A 22,611-nucleotide genomic window follows, 5' to 3' on the forward strand; every position below is an offset into this window, starting at 1 on the left:
GTAATGCATGGAAAGTAACCATCAGGGCTGGAGCATGATAGGTATTCGGTAAATTTCAACTAAAAGTGTGACTACTTTAATATCCCTCATTGTCACTTTTCTTTTCAGTAAACTAGAGTTGATACAGGACCTACACATCACTCAGGATCACCCCCATTCTTTCACTCACTCATTCGTTCATTGTTTCTTTTTCTTTCATTTATCAAACACTATCTTCACATGGCAGAGATGAATAAGGTATATATCTGGTATTCAAAGAGCACACAATCCAAGAGAGAAGACAAATGTGCATATAATACAGTAGAAATTGTTTAGGGCCACAGGAAAGTTGCATATTGTACTATGGGAGCACAATCAAATGGGAAAAATTATTCCTGCAGAGAGGAGAGAAAGGAAAGTTAAGAATGTTTCAAAGAAAAATAATCTTTGAATTGGACTTCAGAGGTTGAGAAGTTCACAAGGCAAAGAACTAATATCATTAAAAATGGCTACCATTTAATGAGCCCTTAAAATATGCCAAGCATGCAGGAAATTGTAATTCCAATTGGCAACCAGGGTCTAGAACGGTGTCCCCAGGTCAACTATATCAAGGAATTTATTCTGGAAGGTGACGGCTTCATCCCTATGTGTTCCCCTTGAAAGCATTGATACCACTATGCCACTGGCTCCCACATCTTACTGTTTGCAGTCTTGGTTTGTTTTAATTCTGTCCCAACCCATACCGCAACCAAGATTTAAAAAGGAAATTATATAGCATCTGAGGAGGAGGATAATTGTCTATGAAAACAGGTTAATTTTTTTTACTCCTCTATCAATTTCCTGATGCCTTGCTTTCATTAACACATCTTTTAGAATTAGAGCTTTAATATTTACATATATGTGGTCTCAGTTCCTTATTCTATTTTTTTTCATTTTCAGTTACAGAAAAACATTACCCCTTCAAACTATGTTGAATACACAGTTCATATTCTGTTTTTTGCTGCTTTCTTTGGTTTTTAAGAAAGGAGGATGTCTTCTTTGTGCCAGGTACACTAATTTTAGCTTACGTCTTCCACTTCATTAAGACTGAAACTAGATTGGTTTCCTTGGAGTATTCCTTGGAGGGAGTTAAAATTTCCAGGGAGATCACATTCTCAGGTTCCTTTTTGGTTCTTATTTCTTGAGTCTGTTCTTTGCCGGTTCCCTGAACAGTCTTACTTCTGCACTCCCCTAATCTCTACACACTTCCTCTCCTTTCCAGGAACATTTCAGAGTCATCCTGAAGGACTCACATAGAACATACCAAATTACCCAGCCAGCTGGCAAAGCACTCACCTGAATAAAGAATCTTTTAAGACAGCTTACTGTCTTTAAAAGGCAACTGTGTTAATAACTAATACTTTTGCCTTTCTATTAGCCTCTTCTTTTTGTAGTCTGAATGACTGAAGATGACTTCTTATCTTCCACCTCATCTTTTGACAAATGTTTACTGAGGACCTCCTACTATATGCCAAGTATATTTCTTGGTACTGATGATACTCCAGGAACAAAGCAAATTGATCTCCTCTGGAGCCTTAGCTTTTGTTGTTGTTGCTCTGTTTTCTTATTTTTTTAAAGTTTATTTATTTGAGAGAGAGACAGAGAGAGAGACAGCGAGCAGGGGAGAGGGTCAGAGGGAGAGAAAGACAAGAATCCCAATTAGGCCCTGCACTGTTGGTGCAGAGCCAGACACGGGGCTTGAACTCACTAACTATGAGATCATGACTTGAGACAAAATCAAGAAGCAGACATTTAACCTACTGAGCCTCCCAAGCACCACTGTTTCATTTTTCATTTGTAAAGAAGTGAAGGTAGACATAGCTACTGTGAATTTTTGTTGTAAGGGTTAAATGAAGTATATGAATAAAGTACACAATAAAGTACATGACACATTTTACTACCACTACTAATATCATCATCAGAACCAACGATAACATTGAGGAGAAGCTTAAACTTGAGGAGAAACATGGGAAAAAGCATCCCTTACATTCTACCATGGGTAGCAAGGTGGTTATGACTAAGAGACAAATAGTAAACAAATAAATATTAAATTATTATAGAGTGTGTAACTACTAAGAAAATAAAGCACAGAGAAGTTGAAAGGTGGTGGGAGACCTATGTTAGGACAGACTATACACTGAAACATTTAAGACATGCTGACAAAGTACTTTATGGCACACGACCATAATTGTAAAAGTCAATGGGAAAGAATGCTCATTGGGACCATCTTTCATGCTTGGTAGAGGGTTATAGCAAAGTGTAGTTATAGGAGAATTTAATCTTCCATTTTTGTTTCTTTTGGAGTAATTTCTTTTTGCTTTATATAAAAAAATAAAATGTACTCTAAAAATGAATGATCTATAATTATCATGATGAATATACACTGACAAGCTCCAAAACATACACTGAGTTTAAGGTGAGAAGCCTGCCATGCAGTGGCAAACTTGCAATCTAGGATGCAAGGTGTTAGAAATCGACATGATGAGGATTCCAAAATGGCAGCCCACCAAATCATAACTCCAAAGAAAGGCATAGCCCATCTACCTCAATCACTTTTGGTGCCAGCAAGAAAAACAACATCGACCAACCTGTGTTTCTGCCTCAAAGTGATTTTCTTCTGGTGCATTTGTACCTGTTATCCAATTTGAACAGCTAGACAGGATTGATGTACTGGGTCTCTGAGCCCAGGTGTGCTTGTAGAACAAGGTCTCTGCCCACAAATGGGATTTAAGAGCAGAGAAAGGAGGTTGGTAGGTTGTTTAGTTGGATGAGAGACTCCTGTTGATATTCCCCAGCCAGGATTCCTTTTCGCAGCTTACAGAATGGAGTTGAGGAAAGGAGTTAGAAGGATCTTCTGTTTCACTAGATAACTGAGGTGGCTGTAAAAATGTACCAGCATGTCTGTGAAGAGTCCTAGCACACAAACAAGACAACTCAGCAGAAGGCTTTTTTCCTTAGTGGTATGCTTTGACTGGCTCCCTAACACTGACCCCAACCCCACCCTGTCTTGCATCATTGACGTCTCCCTCTTGATTTCCTCCTCCCATTTTTCAGCTCCACAGGTCCCCTCAGGAACTTGCTCTGAAGTCTATCGTATCTACAGGTAAGGGAATCTAAGGAGCCAAATCCAGTAACTTGGATGACTTCTCTCTAAGTCACCTTTGCTTTCCTTCCACTGTGACCTACTATCCCAGCCCCAGGAAATAAACTCTTATTTTTGATCAGAGTCTCAATCTTGGACTTCGTTTTGAAAAAAAATTTGCCAAATTTCTCTCCATGCCTGAATTTCACCCTTAATATTGTTGCTACTTTTGCAATTAGTAGTAGTAGTAGTATGAGGAGTAATATTTATGTCAGACACTTGTTATGTGCTTAATACAAATAACTTTAATTCATCCTCCCAAGAAAAATTCTAAGTAGTCTTTTTACTCCCAATTATTTTGAGATAAGAAAACTAAGGAGAAGATAAATAATGTGCCCAAGTGTAAAGAGCTAATAAATGGAGGGCTGAGATTTACATCCGTATCTGTGCAATATAAAGCCAATGATTTAACCAGAATACTATCTTGATAAATATTGACCTATCCAATTCTTCTATGTTATCATCTCCAGCCCTTCCAACATACAAGGTCATGCTAAATGGTCTCACACCTGACTCCTGTCAACTTCCTTCCTACTTTCATCACCACATCCTGGTTCCTGTTCGAATCCTTACTGTAGTACCCTGTTCTTGTTTAGACCTTAAATATTCTCTCCTGATCTACCAAAGGCCAAAAACACATGCTCTTCTTGCTCTAGAGAGCATGTATTCTACCCTCTGGACCCTCCCTAACTGTGTGGCTACAGCACCCTCACAATGGGCGTCTATTTCCCTATCTGGGTCCTGCTTGGCCTTCCTATCCCACTGTGTGCCAAATTTGGCCATCATTCATTACATGGAATAGACAGAGTTGATAACTAAATTCAAGGAGGAGGAAAAATCATTTTTCTCTAAGCAAGGCCACAGAAAAGCAATACCAAGTACCCAGGAGACAATACTTTAAAAGGTTAAGATTAACAAACCTCTTTATAACTTTAGTTGCTTGTCCATAAATTGATTTCATCAAACTCATTTTGAGATAAGTCTCCCTAAAATTCCAGGTGTCTAAACTCTCTTAGGAAATACTTGTTGCTCAGAGTTATCCATATTTTTCTATCACTAAAAGGCTTCCCTGTTACTATTTCATTAGCTAACTAAATTGAGAGTTGTGCCTACTACATCTCAAAACTGATTTATAGTCCCTAGAAGAATCATTTCTGCACACAAACCATTGTTTTCTCATTATTTTACAGTATTTCAGAAAGTTTCAAATGTCAACTCAAAAAGAAAAAAGCATCCTGTAACTGTAATTACTTTAATCCCATTGCTGACTTTCCAATATCATTTCTGCCACCTTCTACACTGAAAAATATTTAACACTTGAAGTATGTTTACTTACTTGTTTTAAATTTTATGACACGTAGAGCAAATCAACATATTTCCTGCAAAAATGAGTATTTTGTGAAAATATAGAGGAAGCCAAAAGCATTAAGGAATAACATCTGAAAACATTTCTTATATACTAGACACATTCCTGGGCACTCTATGTAATTTTTATACTGGAGATCAATATACCTGAGTTCTGTTTGAAGCTATCATTACCTGTGTGTGATGGATGACACATAGCTATAATTCCTCCCATTCTGTGTACTTTCCCTTCTGCATTTTGATGTTACCACTCCTCCCATAGCGAGAGGGAGTCAACTTCTTCACCCCTTGAATCTCTACTGATCTTATAACTTGCTTTGACCAATACATGTAGCAGAAGTGATATACTGTCTCAGCCTGAAGCTTAAAGAGGCCCTGCTATTTCTGCACTTATTCTCTTGAAATCTTGATGTCAACATGCTGAGGAATCTTCGGTTAAAGGATGTGATAGAGAGAGAAAGGTTCAGATACTTTGGCAATGCTTGCTGATTCACCAGCATACTGAAGTTGTATGATTGATGTCAAGAAAAAACAGCAGACCTGCCTAAGTTATCACATAGAAGCATAAGAAATAATGTTATTGTTGTTTCTACCAAGCAACAACTAAAAGAGATATTGGCATCAGAAGTGTGGTGTCCCCATAACTAAAACCTAAGGCATGTGACACTGGTTCTTAGGTAAAGCAACAGGCAGAGACAGGACAAAAGCAAGGAAACATTTTGTGGAAATATACCCAATGTACCTCAAGAAACCGCTCTTGGAGACTAAGACGAGGGAAACCTGTATTATGTTGTAAATTTGGAAAATCTGTCATTTGGGATAATCACAAAATGTAACTAATGAATTTGTGGATCTGTCTAAAGTTTCAGGGCAGAATGTTAAATATGTCAATTTTTATTTTTAAGCTGATAATTATAAATTATGATACTAGAATGATGAATGAAAAAAGGAATTCTCCCCTATAAAAACAGAATTTAAAAGAAATGTAAATAAAGCCTTCTTGGTTGGAAAATAAGACTATTTCATATTTCTGGTCTCTGGGTGACAAAATCTCTCAAAGTAAGAAATGACTTCGGGGGTAGAAATCAAAGCAGGGTATAATTCTTAACCCATAGTTATAATTGCAGAGAGATTTAAGGTGGTAGCTATCAGACATTGTTGGAATCTTAAAGCTGTGGGTTCCATAGCAGCCATACGTGCATCTTAAGGTAAGAAATGTCTGTCACACAAAGAATTATGGATATGACTTTTGGGGCATAGAGTTAAACTCTACCAGATTTATAAAAAAATCGCAAAATTTTTATGGGTGACTAACCAACTCGGACTAGAAGAGATAGTTCAAAAATGAAAAGAAGCTTGTTGTTCCCCAAAATTCTATAAGTGGAAAGCAGGATAATTAAGCCACCTAGCTATAAACATGGAATATTAATTACATCTCAGTGGGCACAGTCAGGAGCCCAGAGGTCAGAGCTGACAGCAGAAGAGAACAGAGGACCAAAGAATTACACTCGGAAAGCAGGAGATGACCCCTAAACTAATCTAAAAATATGTCCTTTCCCACAGATAGGAGAACCTGACAACATGAGACCTTCAAGTTTGATGCTGAACTAATAAGACACTGTGGATACTGTGACAAGATGGAGTATATTTTTATGTGGGAGAAATGGAATAACTTATGGCTAGAGAGCCAGAAATTTATCAAATTTTCTAGTAAAATGTAGTAAGTTGTAAAACATGGCCATATTCTTCCATTCTTACCATGCAAGCCTCTTTGCAACACGACTATGCCATTTCTCTCATCAATATATGGGGTTTAATTTTTGCCTCTTGCATCGGGCCAGCCTAGTGATTAGCTTTGACCAAAAGAATATTGAGAAAGCCAAGGCTTCTAAGCCAAGGCCTCCACGGGCACTGTAGCTTCTTTCCTGTCATAACCCGAGACCACCACACTATGAAAAAGAGCCAGATGAAAACCCATGGGGATAGAAAGAGTTTGGTCATCTGAGCTATTCCAGTCCTCCCATCTGACCCATTAGATGATTATGGTTGCATGGATCTGCATAAAAACTACCCATTCAACCTCCAGTGTCATGAGAACTAATAAATTGAGTTTTCTTAAACCACTAAATTTGGTCTTAGTTTGATGTCTTGTTATACATCCATAGATAATTGAAACACCACACAATACATTGTGGAAGTGCTTATCCTTCATCTATCTCTAATCACCTGTGATAGAGAAACATATCAAGTTTACCCTTTTTTCCAGAGATTTTTGAAATAAGGTGATCCTAAGCATTTGAATAAAACTGAATAATGCTTTCATTTATGCAGCCTTTTTATATTTTTCAAAATTATTTTACATTCAAGTAGTATTATTGAACTGTATTTAAAAATCTTGGCCAGGGGCGCCTGGGTGGCGCAGTCGGTTAGGCGTCCGACTTCAGCCAGGTCACGATCTCGCGGTCCGGGAGTTCGAGCCCCGCGTTAGCTCTGGGCTGACGGCTCGGAGCCTGGAGCCTGTTTCCGATTCTGTGTCTCCCTCTCTCTCTGCCCCTCCCCCGTTCATGCTCTGTCTCTCTCTGTCCCAAAAATAAATAAACGTTGAAAAAAAAATAAAAAAAAAATAAAAATCTTGGCCAAAAAATTTCTCAGAAGAAACATTGGAGTCAACTGTAGTAAGGAAATGGTAAGTAGCTCAAGAACAGGGAAAAGAAGGAAGAGAGGGAGACAGGGGAGGAAAGTGGGGGGGTTATACAAAAAGGAAAAGAAAAGGGCAAAATTAATACTAAACTATCAACCAACACAAAGGTCTTTACTCAAATTAATAGATTGGAAATTACCTTTTATTTTTTTACTGAAGTATAAAGTTAGGGGTGAGCTGAACCTTGATATCACAGCAGCACACGTACCAGTGTTGGGAATGTTTTAAAAGATGTGGGGTTCAGCTTCCTATGCCAAATTTAGGCAAGTGGGTATCTATGCTTGGTTGAACACATTTAGGAATAAATAATTTGCTTTCTCCCTAAATATTTTGTTTTATTTCAATGCAGGTCAAAATGCTAGAGTTTTCCTCTTCTGCACTGAAATTTGATGGTTTACACAGAAAACATCTCTCTAGAGACACTCCTATGTATCTAAATCAGAATTCTCCAGACATTGGCCTCAATTTAGATTGATCAGCATCTCCTGTGGTGTTCCCAATCCACTTAATCCACATCTCAAGGTGGGTACCTACATCTGAATTTTTAACTTGTGTCCCAGGTCATTCTTATGCATATCAACATCTGAGAACCTCTGTTTGATACTCTAAGCTCTTCAAGGACAGTAACAAAATCATATTTCACCTTGGATCCCCGGCCTTTGGCATAGAGCCTGATATATATAGGAACTCAATAGTTTTTCTCAAAGAATGAGTGAATTAAGAGAAAACAATGAAAAATGACCTGCACAGTTCTAAGATTTGAATACTGTAATGTCCTATGAATCACTGCTTCCATTTAGATAACTACTTTAAGTGAAGCCAAACCCAAATCCTATCTAAAACTACTAGTTACAACATATCTGAAGCTGTATTCATTTGCCCTCACTAAGTTCACTGGTCTTCCTTTCCAGATTCTGAAAATCAAAATTTAGAAATGTGGCCTAATAGTCTGGTCCCCAGTTCCTGGCACATAGTAGGTGGTTAACACTAAACTATTGAAAGAATTTTGCTTTCAAATTTTTTCTGGTCTATTTCTTATTTCTTTTTATAATCTTGAGTGGTTGAGGCTTATTCTGATAACTGAGAATATAGTTAATATTCTGTCCTAAAAACCTTTCCATGATGCCAGGCCCCTTGTACGGGGACCTGTCAATATTTCACCAAAATCCTCAGATAGGATACCTGACCCCAAACATACCCAGAAGTGCTGAGTTTCTTTGAACTGCTGCCTGACTGCCTTGCAGATGCCTTTCCAGAACCCAAATAGTGCCTACTCTTGCATAGCCCACCTCTGTGATCTACCCACCAGATCTCCTTGAAGGTAACTGATGATCTGATCTCATTATCTATTTCTTGGAATACATATCCTAACTCCTTTCATCATTCATAGGTTAAACTTAATTTTTTTTCTAAACTTTTATTTAGTTATTTTGAGACAGAGAGGGGTGGTAGAGGGGCAGAGAGAGGGAAAGAGAATCTCAAGCAGACTCCATGCTCATAGCGTGGAGCCCAATGCCAGGCTTGATCTCATGAACTGTGAGATCATGACCTGACCTGAAATCAAGAGTTGGACGCTTAACCTACTGAGCCACCCAGGATCCCTCATAGGTCCAACTTTGGATTCTGGCCACTTGTTGGAAGAATTTTTCCAGAGACATGGAATATTATCACAATCTAAATCACTGATTTATTTTCAGTCCATGGGCTAGAGAGCAAGGTGCCTTTAAACTAATAAAAGGCTAGGGAATTATTTCTCTAATGTTATTTAAGAGCTGAGATCTTAAACTAATTATATCCCATTTTCCCTTTCCAATTGTGCTTGGAATTTGAGGTCAGCCAGAGATGGACTTGAAACCAGCTCTGTTAGTCACATCCAAAAAGGTATTTAACTCCTCAAAGTAGCAGTTTCATTCATCTGTAAATGGGAACAATGTTAGTGTCTCCTTATTGGATTATTGTTGGGATTCACTGTGAGGACAAGCTTTGCACAGTTTTGGGTACATAATAAGTGCTTGATAAGTGGTACTATTATTTAGGACTCTTTCTATATGGTTCCTCTCCAGAAGACCATCATCTTACACACAGCAACAGGGTGGTAGGAAAGAAAACAGTGTGGGCATGTTTTAGGATCCTCTAAGATAAGAATGCATCTGGATCATCTCTGGTGCATAGCTCCTCTTTCCTAAAAATAGAACACCTTCTGCTTTATGTCAGGAACTATCATTATTCCATTAGCAGCTTTGCTGAAAGCCACAGACAGCTCAGCAGAACCACTGTGTCTGCAGCTTGCTCTTTGACCCCCTAAAGAACCATAGGGGCTGAATTTCATTTCACTTGCTGGTACATCAGACCACACATCCCTCACAGCTCTCATTGTTTCTTATATCACCTACCCATTAATGAATATACATTCCTCTCTAGAAAGGAGGAAATCACAGAAACCACCATGCCATGCCCATATGATAATTGATTGATCAATTCATTCATTTTAAAGAAATAACTATAAGAAGCTTACAAACATTGAAAAATATTTATGCTAGTTGGGAAATTTGCACTCTGGTTTCTCGATCGGAGTAGAGAGACAGTGACAGCTCAGGCAGCCATGAAAAGGTAGTTTGCATGCTGTTAAGTAAATACTAATATTTGAACCTGACACAAGTCTTTATCAAAAGGAAGCTGCTTCAATTTTTTCCCCCCTAGCTGTAAGGATCATGGATTTGGCTAAGCAAAGAAGAATTTAAAGCTTAACAATTGTAAAGTAAAAATAATGATGATAAAAATAATTACAGCTTACATTTACTGAGTATTCATTCACTCTGTATTACCCGTTATATTAAAGGATTAACATGCACTAATACAGTTAATTGGAGAAAGGCTTCAGAGGTAAATATTATCATCCCAAATTATAAAGGTGGGAAACTTTGATTATGAAAGTTGAATACCATGTCCAATGCCCCGTGGCTAGTGGGTGACAGATCCAGGATCTCAACAGGACAATCTAACTCCAGAGTCATGGATTGAACACCCATTTTGCTCAAGACTGGGGCCAACAAACTTTTCTACAAAGGGCCACATAGTAATTATTTTAGCTTTTATGGGCCATGATATCTCCGTGAAAACCAGTCAACTTCACTGGTAGAAGGCAAAAGCAGACACAGATAATACATCAGTGAATAAACTTGGCTGTGTTCCACTTTACGTAAATAGGTACACAGCCAGAGCCTGCTCAACATTGCTGCCTTTCCTGCAAACAAAGGAAGGAAAAATAAATGATTAAATGTTCTTTCAAAGTGAAATCTTTATATGACCATCACAACAGGAGAGCAAAACAATTCTGACAAACTCTTTCACTTCAGTGAGTTATTATACTAAAACTAATGAATAATTACTTTATCACTATTTATTAGTGTACCACTTCCTTACTAAGTAGTCTTTACTAAGCAGAGAGGCCCTCTAATGCAATGAGTGGACCCCAGAGCCAGACCACCTGCCTTCAAATCCTGCACTGGCACTTGTTAGCTATATAACCTTGAACAAATTAACTTACAATTCTATGTCTCAGTTTATATATCTTTAAAATGAGTATAATTATTAAACTCACTTAATTTGGTAAGAACTAAGTGAGTTAATATATGCATGTTAAATGTTAAGAAGAGTACCTAGTGCAGAATATTTTAAAAATGTTAACTATTTTTATTAAAATACATAGGGAAAAAGTTCTTAATTGTGTCTTTTTTTTGTTAAGGAACTACTGATTGAGCCCATACCTTGGACAAGGGTCTTTCCTGAGTTTTATTCTGCATAAAACATATCCTAGCCATTAAGGAACTTAAAATATAGTAGTCATTAAAACTCTGAGCTATTTCAAGGATGTTTTAGGAAGTGATGTTCCCATTACATTAAAATATTGTGAGCATAGGTTGCCTTGTTTCTCTTCCTTCTTATGTACCACAGACATCTATCAAAAGTTTCATATAAATATTTAGTGGAGAAACATATAGTAAGGGAATATAGTGGGGAAAACATGAAAAGGTATATCATAGGTGGAGGAAGGACAATATGACTTAGAAATGAAATATAAAAATAAAAGCTAGCAGAGAAAATATTGGGAAACTGCAATGCAAAGTAATGATTTCCATGGACAATATATATATCATGACAGTATGATAGCCTCACACTGCTTGAGAGGTCAAATTTCATTTTGATAAATTCTAAGCAAGATTCATATTTCCTAGATTACCTTGGGATCTAGTGGTATTAAAAAGTTGTCATTTTTTTTTTTCAACGTTTATTTATTTTTGGGACAGAGAGAGACAGAGCATGAACGGGGCAGGGGCAGAGAGAGAGGGAGACACAGAATCGGAAACAGGCTCCAGGCTCTGAGCCATCAGCCCAGAGCCCGACGCGGGGCTCGAACTCACGGACCGCGAGATCGTGACCTGGCTGAAGTCGGACGCTTAACCGACTGCGCCACCCAGGCGCCCCAAAAAGTTGTCATTTGTGATGGTGGTTTAAAATTATGCCATTTACAACATGTCCAACCTTCAATAAGAATGATAATCTCAAAATGTCAATTCTCTCATCTGTAAAATGTCTTAAAATAATAATGATTACCTCATCACATTCTTATACGATGTAAATGCGATAGTGCATATAAACCACCTAGCATGGGGCTAGTTCACAGAATAAAGTCAAACATAGTATTTATCATCTTATTTTCACCAAGGGCTCAGAAAAAATCTGTTATCTAGAACCTATCACAAAGGGATATGTTCAATATTATTCAACCCAGTTTAAGTATGACAGCCATATTAGGGTCCACTGGGTACTATGGCTGCCTCAAAAAACGTACTACTAGGTTTCCTGTTGTGAGAGTGTAGGTGATTGACGGCCCTAGAAGCTGCCTTTCTGGATTCATCCTCACATTCATGAAGAGGGAACATTTCCAGCGGGCTACTCCCAGTCAATGGCTAGGCATAATGGAATAGTAGTGTATATACATCTTATAAAACACAGGACTATTTTAACAAGTGCCTTTGACTGGAGGACTCATCATCAGCTTGGCCACAACCTTCTTAGAACTGCTCCAAACTGACTCTTTCTGCCTGGTCCTCTTCTTTACCACTTCCTCCTCAAGTGTCAGACCTGCATAGTGGTGTGAAATCTCCCCTTCCTCCTTTGACTCCCTCTCCCCTTTTATCCTTCACAGAGCTTTCCCCTAATGTCCTACAATTTAATCCTACCTTGGCATCTGCTTCTTAGTGGACCCAAACTGAAACAGATACCCAAAATTTATTGATACAGATCCTGACCTGTTTGGATTTCCCAACTTTACCCTCACTCCTGGCTCCATTTTTCAACCCTGTTTTATTGGGTTATTCAGTACAAACCCAATCAACTGGACACATGATACATATTTTTCAAGCTACTGACTTCTGCTCTAATTCCAAGCCACAATATTATCCCTCTGTCCCAAATAAGTGCTTCCATTACTTGTATCAACAATACCATTCCCCTCATCTGTACCTAACATGGGCCATATATGCACTGGTGCTTCTCCTTTCGTAGACGCCCAGTGACTACCCACCTCTATGGGAAATCTCTCTCACTCATGGTGACCTTTCAAACAGTTTGTCTAAGCAAGGTGATAGTCAGGACCTATTTGATTTCTTAATGGTACTTATTAAAACAGAAATCTAGGGAAACAAATATTTTACTGCTAGATTGAAGAAATTTCTTAGGGGCACCTGGGTGGCTCAGTTGGTTAAGCATCAGACTCTTGATTTTGGCTCAGGTCATGATTTCACAGTTCATGAAACTGAGCCTTGCATTGGGCTCTGCACTGACAGCATGACCTGCTTGGAATTTTCCCTCTTGCTCTCTCTCTGCTCCTCCCCACCTCATGCATGTTCATACTTTCTATCTCTCTCCCTAAATGAAAAATAGCCATTAAAATAAAGAAAAAGAAGAAGCTTCATAGTACATGAAGCAAATTTATGAAGAGCTCCAGCACCCAAAACTGAGGGAAATAGAAATTTGAAGACGACATGTCGGGACAAAGATTCTAAAAGAGGAAAAGATGTATGCTCATAAGAAGGTGGTGTACAAAAAAAACATAGTTGCTAATAAATTACGATTCAGAATAATGCTCTAGACAATCAAATGCTTAATAAATCATTTAGTAATCAAGGAATTTGTCTGGACATTTAGCTACAGGCTCACATATAATTATGAGTGTTTTAGTAATCACCATATGCAAATATAGCCACATTGGCCTTCCAGATAAAAGAATATATTTTAAGTTAATAGGCACTGTTTTTCCTAACAGTAAAATTTGGTCATTTATCCTCAAAATTGTTTTTTTTTTTTTGTCCTTTAAACAGTGATGAATATAATGTTTTTCTTTTTCCCTAGGTGGGTGGGGGGTGAAGATTACCTTTTTGTTTTTGTCATATATTTGGTCTATACTTCAACATTAACTATACACAAGCAGCAGGACATTTTAACCACCAGTGGGCAACATGTTTAATAACTTGATGTTACATTGGTTATTTTCAGTTAGAAAATAAATGAAAATTTAGATCAATAATCTACAAACCCTAACAATCATATCACACAACAACTATCAGTAAAAAATTGGGGGAGTGGCGCCTGGGTGGCGCAGTCGGTTAAGCGTCCGACTTCAGCCAGGTCACGATCTCGCGGTCCGTGAGTTCGAGCCCCGCGTCGGGCTCTGTGCTGACGGCTCAGAGCCTGGAGCCTGTTTCCGATTCTGTGTCTCCCTCTCTCTCTGCCCCTGCCCCGTTCATGCTCTGTCTCTCTCTGTCCCAAAATAAATAAACGTTGAAAAAAAAATTAAAAAAAAAAAAAATTGGGGGAGACACACATTTTGCAATACATATACATTATTTATAATTATGCACAGGACTATACTAGTTGAACATATCATGCATAACAGTACATAAGCCAAAATAGTACTTCAAGGAAGAATGAAAAAATAATATTAATGTTAGGGCTAATATTTTTCATTCTCTCCCTCATGGATCATTTTGCATATCCTACTTTTTATACCACTGGTTTACTTCATGAAAATATAAGTGAAGTCCTCAGAATATTATCAAAACAAAATTCCATTTCATTTTCTTCATATATTTCTACGAGGGATGCATTCCAAACACTTTTTTCTACTATTTTTTTCTGTTGTTGACAATTTCTAGATTACCTATATGATTTATATCTCTCAACATTTCCCTACATCAAAGCTTACAAACAGGCAGGCAATGGTGAAAATCAAACTTATTCTACATGGCTTAAACAGTATTTCTTAAATACCTGAAATCTAAAGTACATAGGAAGGGGGAAATGCCCTCTAAGCTGCATGTTACCTACCACTTTTTTTTTAACTCACATGTATACTGCTTAATTAAAAATGGCCACAAATTCCTTGGCATACCTTCCAGAGTTGAGTATATTTCCTCTCCACTTGAATTTGGCTTAGCCCTATGCATCGCTCCTGACTGATAGAACTAAATGGAAAATGGCAATGTGTAAATGTCTGATAGCTTCTATTTCACACATTTCCCATAGATTTCAGGAAACCCAGGTTATATGAAGAGGCCATGTGGAGGAGAACCAATGCGCTCCAGTCTAAATTCCAGCCGAGCCCCTAGCTGACAGCCATCACTATCTGTGAACTATCTTTGTAAATAATCTTACAATTCAACGGATTCAAGCCTCTGACCACCACAGCTGCATTTGATAACATATGAAGCAGAGGAACCACCTTACTGAGCCCAGTCTACCTACAGAATTTTGAATGATAATAAATGGTTGTCATTATTCCAAGCCAACAGGTTTTGGGGTGGTTTGTTACACAGTAATAGATAATCAAGCATACATTACCTTTAAATGCTATGTGAATTTGTGATATCTTCCCTATACAACTTTTCATTCTAGTTGGATTAATGGGTTTTTAATGTGACTTCACATGTGCATTCTCCATGTCTTTGCTTGTGATACAGGTATGGTGCTTATGTACAAAATTCTAACCATCTTTCAAGACACAACTGGTTCATATTCTAGCTCCCATGTCCTAATTAAATAATCATGGATGAATTGCTTCATCTCCATAATCCTCTTCTTATTTATAGAATATGTGTAGTAATAGCAACTATCTCACAAGGTTATTAGGAAGATTAAAAGACATATTTCATGTAAAGAGCTTAACAGTGTCTGGCTCCCAATAAGTATTCAAAGAAGGCTATTTATTATTGAAACCCAACTCAAGTATTTAAATAGCCTTATCTTCCTTCATTGTAGTGTTGTTTAGCGGAGTGGTTCTCTGTTTCCAGAACTCTATTCCCAAGATATGAATGAATTCTCTTCCATCCCTTCAAATCTTGGTTCAAAATAGATCACTGAAGAGAGTATCTACCAAAAGCTAAGATTGATCTTTCAAAGTGGAAACATTTTGGTCAGAGTAAGCTCTATAAACAATAGGAAGTCAATGGATATTTGTTGAATTAACAATAAATGAAAAAACCAGAAGGCACAGCCGATGTTCACCCAAAAATAGGAAACAATTATTTCAGATGCTTTGTGTTTATAATGTGTTACCAATACATATATTCATTTACAAATTGGACTGATTATTAGCCTTATTAGTTCTTTGTCATGTGCCCTGTGTTATACGATCTTATGAAATGTATAATCCATAAATATGTATAAAATAAAAGAGTTGAACTTCATCAAGTCCATTGTCTAAGAAATATTGTCAGAATCCATGAGTATCTCAGTGTTATTTAATGGTGTTGTTGTATAGCATAAGAGCAGGTCTACAAGATGTTAGTATTTAATGTTACGTCTAACTTTTGGCCCTCACTCTTATATTGTACCCCTCATTGAGTAAAAGTTCTAGATACCCCACTGATTAGGAAAAAAAAGAACAGCAGAGAAGGTGACTCTAGAGAGGATAACATAAAGCCAAGTAGAGTGTCAACACGACAACTTAGAAATACAGATATCTCTTGTTTATGTGTTAGTAACCCACTCCTAAAATCACATGTGCTATGGGGGGAAAAAACAAAGAAGAACAAAATAGCTGGAAAGTATTTCCATTGTTTTATATAGCAAAAATGTGCGTGTGTGTGTGTGCACGTGTTCACTATACTTCAACCCAACACTCTCAACATATTTATAAATATGACTAAAACATACACAAAAAGGCTCTACAGAATTAACAAACTCTCATATTATGATATAAAATAGAATATATGCCTGTGGTTATCAAATAATTAGTATTTTTTTAAAATTACATTTTCTGCAGTAACATTTCAGTTCTATTGCAATCACGTTCTCATTTGTTTTGCTTATTTCCACACAATTTTCCTGAACACTTCCTTGTGTTTGGGAGGTCACATTGTAAACTTCTTGGCAAAAATCTGGCAACAATATGAAAGACATTCAGAACAAACACCCAGTGGCAGATAATGGCTCACCTTGAGTTGACACTGGCGATGCCTTTCTTAGCATCAGACACGTCCAACCTACACATCTCCTTTGTTGACACTCATTGTACTTTACACTTTTCAAAATATTATCACGATTTGACATTCTACTAATTGTTTTTGGAACACAACTGAAGGCTTTTCCAAAACATCATTTTCTTTGACATTTTATATTGAACTCTGGGGACAAAAATATAATTTTCCGATGCAAATATAGGCTGAAATGTTGGAGTTCAGTGTTACAAGCACAATGAAGTTTAGATCTCAAAAACTAAAATAAATTAGGCCATTGGGATAGATTAGAGAGATAATCTACAGGGTATACCTGTACAATGTTGCCTAGAATTATAAGGAAATTATTCTATATTGAAAACAGAAAACTAATGTGGACTTTTTGTCTCCCAGCATCACTCACTCTTTTTTAGTAATAGCAATTCTGTTTTATTTGGGGGAAACACTCCCACTCATTGTTAGTCTGTATGATGTGGGTAGGACTGACCATAACCTCCTGGTGCTGGCCAGGCCAGTCATAACACATTAAACCTATGGCCACAATTCATATTTATGGATATAAATATAAATACATGATCCAAGCCAGTACAATGATATTCAATTCCAGGTTTGTTTGTTCTGTTCAGAATGAAGTTCTGCATCAGAACTTCAAAAGCCTCTTTTTTACTGGACTGCTAAGCTGTAAGGAACCTGATCTACTAGGAACAGAGTTAACACAGAGAAACACAAAACAAAGATGGATTTAAATCACTTAAATCCAGCTCTTCCATAAAGTCAGTTACCTCTAGAGTTTTAGGCTATGTGATTTATTTATTTATTTATTTATTTATTTATTTATTTTTTGCACAAGCTACACTGACTTAGAATATCAAGCAAAATAGGGGCAGGCACCTGGGTGGCTTAGTTGGTTAAGCGTCCAACTCTTGGTTTCAACTCAGGTAATGATCTCACGGTTTCACAAGTTCAAGCCCCATGTTGGGTCTTGGGATTCTCTATCTCCTCTCTGATTCTCCCCCACTTGCACTGTCCCTGTCCCTCTCAAAATAAATAAACTTAAAAAAAAAGGATATCAGGCAAGATATATAAGCAAGGCCATGGTGGCAAGTAAACACAGTGGCTTAACATTTATTTCTCACTCCCACAAAATCTGATGTGGATCAGGTAACTCTCAAGGGAAGTTCTTCATGCAGTGACTCAAGGATCCAATCTGATTCAACATGTGGCCTGCACAAAGTGCCCCTCAAAGAGGAAGAGACAGTGTTAGGTAAAACATTCTTCTTAAATACTTTGGACTAGATGTTACATGCATCATATTTGCTCATGCGCTGTTGGCTAAAGCTAGTCATATGGCTTTTGTGCCAAGAAAATGGGCACACTGAATCTTGTTAGCAATAATACTCTTCTCCACAAAATCATTTTTGGATATTTTTAACTAAGTGTCCTGACTAATACAGAAATATTTTCAAGTAAATTATAAAGATTTCCTTTCCCATAATTGCCTACAAGAAGAGGTTGAGAAAGAAAGATATTAGGGTGAAACATGGTAATGAAGGCAAACCTGGGTCTCTTTGGAGAGAATATGCCCTGTATAAACTACTGGATAAATTGCCTAATATGATTCCATGTGATGGGTGCACACTAGTGCCATTCATCTTGTCACTTTGCAGAAATGATATTATTTTCTCAAACAATGTAGCATTATGTACCTCACCCCAACATCCAGTAATCACCCTCTTTTCATTCTGCATCCTGGCATCAATCACACTTCATAGCTGAGAAATGACATTGGCAGCTTGGCTCAGCTGTGAGGTACGGGGCTTAGAGCTTTCATTCATCTTTATCAACTCCTCTATAGACTTTCTTTGCCACTCTCAGCAGCACCACCAGCTTCTCCGCCACCAAGGCATGGTATTACACAGTTTAACCTTTTCAACTCCACTTATTCAACAAATCTAGCAACACTCCCTTCCCATCCAGACTGATAGCATTTAAACCCAGGACCCCATCATCTAGCTCCTCATTCAGATCAATATCCTTCTTCTTGGTTCTCCTGATATTAGGTGCACTCCTCTCTGACTCATCAGGTACACCCTTGCCAGTCCGATTTTACATAAACACCCACAATGTATTCCTTCACATTATTTCACTGACTTTCCAGTGAGTCTCTATTTTCTACCAAAACCAATATAAACTCACTCATTTTATTAATATGATCCCATCCTTTCTGCTCAAGTTTGTGGTACATTCTTTCTGACATTTATCTGTTATTCTACACAAGGCTGTCTTCAAACAATCTCACGTGGAATATTCTAGCAGGGTTGACTATAAGGCCTGCTACTTCTGCAGAAGCAAGCTGGTTTGGAAGAAAAAAAAAAACTGCAATCATGAGTTCAATAAAATATTCTCAGCAGTAGACTTGGACTCCAAATAGATAATCACCAGTCTAAATATTCAGATATGGGAAACTCATTAATTGGATTAAAGGCGTTCTGTCGGACTTCGGCTCAGATCACGGTCCTCATGGTTTGTGCGTTCCAGCCCCATGTAGGGCTCTGTTCTGACAGTGAGGAAGGAACCTGCTTCAAATTCTCTGTCTCCTTTCTCTCTCTGTCCCTCCCCCACTCATGCTTACTCGCTCTCTCTTGCTCTCTCTCTCAAAAATAAATACATAAATAAAAATTTAAAAAATAAAATAAAGGGGTCTATACTATATATAAAGGTACTGCAGTATAAGTCTCCAGGATAGGTTATTTAAAAAAAACAAACAAACTCAAGAGCATATCTTGAATTAGACCACTAATTGAACTCTTTAAAAGATATAAATAATTACATCTTATTTGGGTATAGCCCTCAATGGCAGATATATACGCTATAGTAATATTTCTCAAACTTAGTGTAATGCTTCTCAAACAAGACAGCTGGGAAATGGAAATATTTAACTTTTCAATCAACTTCAGAAAAACAGGTGCTAATTGGCTGCCTCTACTCATTACAAACACCAGCAGAAAGCTAGGAATTAGAGGGTCTCCTAGGTGGCTTAGTCAGTTGAGCAACCAATTATAAGATTGCTTCTCCAACTTTAGCATAATGCTTCTCAAACTTTTTTCCAGTCTTATTGAGATATAATTGACATACAGCACTGTATAAGTTTATGGTATACAGTATGATGATTGACTTACATATATCATGAAATAATTGCCATCACAGGTTAACATCCATATCTCATATAGGCACACAAAAAAGAAAAGAATATATATATGTTCTTTATTCCAACTTTTTCAAAGTGTGCAGTTTGTTCACTTGCAAAGCCTTGAGGTCTATGCATAAAGATTATAATTTTGTAAGTCTATAACAGGGTACTGAAATGTGTATTTTATCAATCATTCTAGGAAACTCTATAGATATCCTATGTTCCATACCTTAAAATAATAGTAACAACAACACTGGTTTATACAGTAACCAGTCTATGAAAAGAAGTTGACCATGGCTGAAGGAGTTGTCAAAGCATCAATCAAATGTATTGATCAGGGGAAAATTCAAGATTTGGTGAAGTATAACTGGACATACAAGACACTTTTCACTTAGAGTATCCAAATATGGCAGATGCAGTGGCTAGGGCAAGGCTGCAGTTCATTAACTATGAAAGTTACATTACTACTACATTAACTCTCAAGCTGACCTGAGGGATTCAAATGATCAGGCTTTATCTAAGGATTAATACAGCAAAACTAATTTAGTTTACACTAATTCATAGGTATGATGAGCAGATAATATACTATCTATTTTGGACTGAGTTGACTCAGAAACTGGCATAGTGGCTGCAGGTTGAAGACATCAGAGCTGGAAAATAAGGAAATATAAGGCTGTAAACATAAGGAATGTCCAACAGTACAAATGCCCATACTCAATGCTACTCCCCTACATCAAGAGCCTTACATGCAAAAAGCATCTTTTAAATGATAGAGTGCTCAGAGGTGAAGAGTAATTATATAAAGTGTATACATGCAAGGTCAATTCTGGGTATTCACAAGCTGCTGACCACAATAATGTGTGATTTCAAAGGCAGGTTAGAGAACAGATGGGTTCGAAGGGGACAAAATGTGATGCTTAGAACTCATCAAGAAAGAAAATGATCTTCTTTTTTCCAGAAAGAAGAAATGACACCTGAGGAGTAGTCTCAAATTAAAAAACAGAAAATGGGTTCAGTCAAAGCAAAGAAGCTGCAACTTTGTTACACTAAGGTGGCCTCTTTCAGGCCATGATTTAAGCCATGACTTTAATCAAAGCAATCTTAAAAATCACTATTAAATATATGACATAAGATCTCATGCCTTCTAGCTATTTTTTTTTCCTTCTTACCAGGGCTTTATTTAAAATCATCTATGCTATATCATTCAGCCCTAAGTTCTTTCCTTTCCTTTTCTAATCTGTCATGAATTCATTTAGTAAACATTTACTGAATACTTTATTGAGCTAAAATGGTAAGGAAAATTTTCTTATTCTCAAAGGGCTTAGAGTCCACTATAACTCACTCTTTTACCCCAAATAAATAAGCACTAGTTCAGTCAATGACTGGACCATATCTACCAGCTGTGTCCATTTTAATATCTGTCACAACTAGAATCAATGTTGTCTTTGAATACATTTTTGCTGAATATCACACACATTTATTAAACACTGGCTTTCTTATAGAATATTCCTGGCACCATGAGTTGGGTTATGCCTCAGGATGACCGGGACTTATAACCTACAACACTGGAGATGCCAATATCCACAATTAGTTTGGAACTTTTCACTGAAATGAAACATTATTCTGTATTTTTAAAGCTATTTAATATTTAGGTTTTAATATCAAATAAAGTATCTGGAGTGGTTCCCAGATAGAGGGAACTTGTATAGGTACCAGACTGGAATTTATAAATTGTCAGAAAAAATAGCTAAGTGTTACCTTGTCTATACAACAATGAGAATCAACTAAGTGGGAAAGGTTAAAATTGGAGGAAGACTAACAGTAAATTAGTTGTTTGAAATGAATAGTCTAAACAAGACAGCTGGGAAATGGAATCTTTAACTTTCAATCAACTTCAGAAAAACAAGGTGCTACATTGGCTGCCTCTACTCATTACAAACACCAGCAGAAAGCTAGGAATTAGAGGGGCGCTTGGGTGGCTCTGTCAGTTGAGCGACCAATTCTTGGTTTTGGCTCAGGTCATGATCTCATGGTTTGTGATATCAAGCCTTGTGTCAGGCTCTGTGCTGACAACATGGAACCTGCTTGGAATTCTCTCTCCTCCCCCTCTCTGTGCCCCTCCCCTGCTTGCACACTCTCCCTCTCTCTCCAAATAAATAAACATTAAAAAAAAGATAATTAGAAATTATAGTCACATTTACATAAATTATTTATTCATTATCCTTGTATCCTTTTATCCTATTTATTCAGTATCCTATTTATTCAGTATCCTAGTATTACTATCAACCAATTTAATCAGGTTTTATAAGCCATCTAGACAATGTCAGTTATGGAGCAAATGATAGGGGCTAAGATCTGGTGATGGGCACTGCGATTGATAAAATCAGTGTTCTCTCTCAAACTTATACTTATCATTATATTTAAGCCTGGGCTTTACCAGCAAAGGAAGAGAAGATTTAATTTCCTATATTTCCTATGAGCACTATTCTTACTGACTAAGACATAATTGAAATGTTCTTGGTAGGACATCTAGGGGCAGCAGTTTAGGCTTTATTTGTCAAGATCATTAAACCCATAAGATTAAGAAGATCCAGTCTCAAGTAATAGAATCATTCATTCAAATGTCTACTTAACAATGATGATGCAGTGATGTTACATCAAAATAATACATGAGAAA

This window comes from Lynx canadensis, chromosome D1 (assembly GCF_007474595.2).
Source record: "Lynx canadensis isolate LIC74 chromosome D1, mLynCan4.pri.v2, whole genome shotgun sequence".
NCBI lineage: Eukaryota > Metazoa > Chordata > Mammalia > Carnivora > Felidae > Lynx > Lynx canadensis.